This window comes from Diadema setosum, chromosome 6, assembly GCF_964275005.1.
Source record: "Diadema setosum chromosome 6, eeDiaSeto1, whole genome shotgun sequence".
In the NCBI taxonomy this organism is placed as follows: domain Eukaryota; kingdom Metazoa; phylum Echinodermata; class Echinoidea; order Diadematoida; family Diadematidae; genus Diadema; species Diadema setosum.
This window is the reverse complement of record NC_092690.1, coordinates 31,594,227-31,599,644: the sequence shown is the minus strand read 5'-3', so window position 1 is coordinate 31,599,644 and position 5,418 is coordinate 31,594,227.

Below are 5,418 nucleotides of genomic sequence, written 5' to 3'. Positions count from 1 at the left end.
AATACTTTATTAGAGACTACTAGCCTATTGTGAGTTTATTACAGCTCATTAGACAGATGTTGTGAAACAGGAGTTGTTTACAAAGCGCTTTTTGTTGAACGTGCTTGGTAATCACAGTCAGGAATTCGGAATGTTTTAGGTATTCAAGATGACCATGTCACCGATGTATCAGAAATTAGTGTCTGGAATTAATGAAGTCCTTATTTGTGATACGTAATTTGGTATTATGTAGTTGGAAAATGGAAGGTTGGATTGGTGTGATTACAAATAGGAGTGAGAAGGATAATTTTCATAATTTTGTGAAATTTTGTTGTAAACAGAAATAGAGAGTAGGCGGATGAATATTAGTCATTTTCCAGGGGTTGAGTTGCACATGAACGCGCTCTTTGTGCTGGTCGTATGTACTGCGGGAAATTTGGACACTTGCACTGCACACTGCACGACACACACCTCACTTCGCACTCTCGCACCGTAGGACAAGCAACCTGCCGCAATGGGTTGAGTCTGGCTGTTTTCTGCCTGTTATGATGTCTTTTGGTTTGGCAGAGTTTCTTTTGGACAAGACAAACTTGTGCCATGGGTGAGATGGTCAGCCCTCCGCCGGTACTGGTGTTCTCATGTCTGAGGATGAGGGTTCATACTTCCAAAGAGCGAGTTGCTACCTGACTTAGGGTAGGCATGAATGATTTATGAGCAATTGTTCATCATTATTGTGTAATGTGCAACTGTTTATGATACAACTATGAATATTTTTGGTGCTTTATCTATTGCGAAAAAGGGGAAAAGCTTTTGGTATGCAGAAACTGAAACGGATTTACATGGAAGTAATTATTGGTATGTACATGATTTATGATAGTCGCTATGGGGTAATGATTAAATTGTTTATTCGAGTGCATGTTTAGATGGTACATGCGAGCTTAGATGGTGGTTGATTAGAATTTCATTGATACAATACTAGTTCATGTATCGGGCGATGAATGAGTTATAGAGTTTTGTGGATATCCTGGGAAGTTTAGATATTCGAGATAATTGTGTGGATAGTGAGTCCACGAGTGTTGAAGACAATTTATTGTGTATTGCATCATAGCTTCTATCTTGATCTGCATAGAAAGTAATTACATTTGTAGATTTAGCAAAAAATATATACATATAGTTTTCACATTTTGGGAAGTGCTCCTGCATTGCAAAAAGAGGGGGATCAATTTATTAAGAAATGAGATGTTGAATACAAACTTATGATTGTTTTCCTGTTTCTTGCAGGGTTTTCTTTTTTGTGTGTCGATTTACGGACACCAATAAAGTCAAGTGAACTACAATCCTGCGTCCACTCATTCATTTGAGTCCTGGGGTCTATCGCCACATCATCACAGCCCCCTAACGTACCACCTATCCACGACAAACTGGCGACGAGGATGGGATGGTCGTCGCAGGGATGTTCATCGCTTCAAACCCCTTCGTCGAGGCAAGCTGCAAGTAGCAACTCCACAGTTTGATCTGATCGGGCGGGATGTCTGGTCGGGTATTCAGCGCTGGATCTTCTGCTGGATGTCGTCGTGTCTATGGCGCGAGACTGTCGTCTGATGTCAGCTAGGAATCTGGACTGACTGCTGCGAGGGAGAATAGACCTGAACCTTATCTCTACCACTGATGGGACGAATTGGAGGGAAGCTGGGAATCCGGACATAAACAGGACTGGTTTTAAAGTAGAGATTAACATAGCGTTAAGAATTGTATTAACACGTAGAAAATAAGTTGTAAAGTACAATTCTTTCCCAGTGATATTTCTCTCAACAGCTCTTTGTAACGATGGCAGAATCAATGACAGAAATGTTACAAAACCCTTACGAGTGTACTTCAGGGACTGAATGTGCAAAAGGCACCACCGCCTGTCAAATTGAGCAAGTATAGGGGGATCCCTCAGATTGCTGGTGACTTGTCTTTGCAGGAGTGGCTAGATAACTGTGATAGTTATGTACGACATTATAATCTTGAGGGTAGCGAGAAGGCGCAGTCTCTCATTGATCACTTGGCTGGAGCAGCAAAGGAGGAGGTTCTCTGCAGAGGGGAAAGTGTTCAAAAGGACTGTGATAAGCTGATTGGTGTGTTGAAGTCATTGTTTGGGACAGTAGAAACAGTGCAGTCCTTAACCGCAGAGTTTCATAACAGGAAACAGTCTGGTACTGAGACATTGGCAGACTACAGCAGAGCACTTATGCGCATCTACAGCAGAATGGAAAAGGCAGCATCTAGTTCAGACGAGAGAAAGGCCTGAGAACATCTCAGAGATTCATCCTTGAAGGAGAGATTCGTTACCGGAACAGACCAAGCCTGGGTCCAACGGGAACTACGAAGGATAGAACTCGGTTCTAAGAAAAAGACTTTTATAGAGATGAGAGAAGACGTTCTCGAGTTCTTCCGAGACCAGGAACCCCAGCGAAAGCCAAGGGTGAATGATGCTAACGTGGAAGTAGCTGACGATTGTCCTGCGGCACACAAGGTTAATGTGGAAGAAGAACACTATCACAAAGAGTTGTCACAACTTCGCAGGGACGTATCTCAGCTTACAAAGTGTGTGAAAACTTTGATGGAGAATCAAACCACAAGTCAGCCCAGAAGACTCGGTGATGAAAGGTGTTATAACTGTTTACAGAAGGGTCACACCAGGAGGCTTTGTACAGCAGATACAGTGTGTTACAAATGTCGGGGACGAGGACATATTAGCCATGATTGTCCGCAGATGCAGAACCAGAATATTTCATCTACTACTTCAACACAAAGCAATGCAACCCAGAACCATGAGGCTAGGCATGGCAGCGTCGATATACATGCAGAGCGAATGGAGACTGAACTGGTGGATCGGTTGTTAGCCCGAAGCCCCTCATGCACAATGTCAATTGGAGGATTAGAAGTGCGTTGTGTCATGGACACTGGCGCTGAGGCCTCAATTATTCCTGCCTCCTTTTATAATGAGAAACTGAAAGATAGGCTGGGAGATCTGAAGTCCCCAAGTGGTCTTTTTCTAAATGTGATAGGTGTCGGAGGAGTTCGTATTCCTATTCATGGATACATTGAGGTGCCCATTGTTGTGAAAGGACAAGAACTGTTAGGAAGTTTCTTGGTAGTATCAGATGAAGCATGTACATCTGAAGTGAACTGTCCAGTGTTGCTGGGATGTAACATCCTTAGACATTTGAGGGGAGTGGTGATTTCAGGCAAAGAAGCTAATGTTCCTCAATCTGATGCAGTAGAAACATAGACTTTGAAAGTATGTACCACTCAGAAGGAAGTTCTACCACCACATTTCATCCGCAAAGTGGTTTGCAGTTTCCGAGCAACTGTCCAACAACCAACCAAGGAAGTTATCAACAATGTGATGGTGCGACCATCTTCAATTTCAGGCAATGAACTAGTGGAAATCTATGAAGGATGTCATTCAGTTCAGTCGGGGAGAGACATAGAAGTATTGATAGCAAATAAGACTGAAGGAGAAGTACAGTTAGACTCCCATACTATGATCACAGAGGCTTCATCAGTAATTCCAAAGGAAGAAGTACTATTAGATGTGGAAGGAAACAATGTGAAAGTTTCTGTGTGCGAAGTACTGCAGGAACATTTTTTCAGAGTGTGTCGCGGAAAACCATGGATCGGTGAGAGCAACAGAAGATACACCCCAGAAGGAAAGAGAAATTCAAGAGACACCACACTTCCTCATGTTTGGTAGACAACCTGAACTACCACTAGATCACTTATTGGATCGATTAGATGGAGAGTGGGAAGCAAATCATGTTGCAGAACAAGAGAAACTAATCAAGCGAGCTCAGCAAGTAGTTTCTGGCAGACTGAGGGAGGCAGCTAGGAAAGAGAAACAGAAGCACGACGAACGTACTACAGATCCATCTTTAGAGATAGGAAGCAGAGTCTTACTCAAAAGGAATGCTTTTGATGGTCGACACAAACTTCAGGACAAATTCTTTGAAGCAACTCACATAATTGTGAATAACAATGAGCATGAGGATCTTTATGAAGTTAGACCAGCGATGGGTGGAGCGTCACGATGGATTAATCGAAGACAAGTTATTCCTGACCCTCGACAGGAAGAACCACATGTTTTGGAAGAAGTCTTACCCAGTGACTGCTCTACCGATGAAGAAATGCAATCAGGACGCCTGGGAGATGTTGGCAATATTGATGATGATGATGATGATGATGATAACGACGATGAGGCGGAAGAGTTTGATTTTCGTCATTTTCGATATTGTTATAATCCACCTGAGACCCTTCATCAGACTGAGGAAATTGTAGAAGGGGATCAACGAAATGATGGACCTAGACGCTCAGCTCGTAGCAGCAAAGGAATTCATCGTAATCCATCCAGATTACCAGTGTCTGCAATCACTGGATTACCGGGGTGAAAGTTCAGGGTTAAAATATGTGATCAAATTTGATATGGCAGTAAATTATTGAGATTTTACTGATTTAAAAGAAAGAAGAGAGAGAAGTATGCTCTTTCACTTGTTGAAATTTCATATGGAATTTTGAGTAACTTATTGGGAAATTCATGGACTTACTTGTAATTTTGAGATTACATATGAAATTTTGAAATATTTGAGACGAATATTTTCTTTCCAGGGGGACATGACGGGATGTGGAAATTGAGAAAGTGATGAAAATGCTTTATTGGAGACTACTAGCCTATTGTGAGTTTATTACAGCTCATTAGACAGATGTTGTGAAACAGGAGTTGTTTACAAAGCGCTTTTTGTTGAACGTGCTTGGTAATCACAGTCAGGAATTCGGAATGTTTTAGGTATTCAAGATGACCATGTCACCGATGTATCAGAAATTAGTGTCTGGAATTAATGAAGTCCTCATTTGTGATACGTAATTTGGTATTATGTAGTTGGAAAATGGAAGGTTGGATTGGTGTGATTACAAATAGGAGTGAGAAGGATAATTTTCATAATTTTGTGAAATTTTGTTGTAAACAGAAATAGAGAGTAGGCGGATGAATATTAGTCATTTTCCAGGGGTTGAGTTGCACATGAATGCGCTCTTTGTGCTGGTCGTATGTACTGCGGGAAATTTGGACACTTGCACTGCACACTGCACGACACACACCTCACTTCGCACTCTCGCACCGTAGGACAAGCAACCTGCCGCAATGGGTTGAGTCTGGCTGTTTTCTGCCTGTTATGATGTCTTTTGGTTTGGCAGAGTTTCTTTTGGACAAGACAAACTTGTGCCATGGGTGAGATGGTCAGCCCTCCGCCGGTACTGGTGTTCTCATGTCTGAGGATGAGGGTTCATACTTCCAAAGAGCGAGTTGCTACCTGACTTAGGGTAGGCATGAATGATTTATGAGCAATTGTTCATCATTATTGTGTAATGTGCAACTGTTTATGATACAACTATGAATAT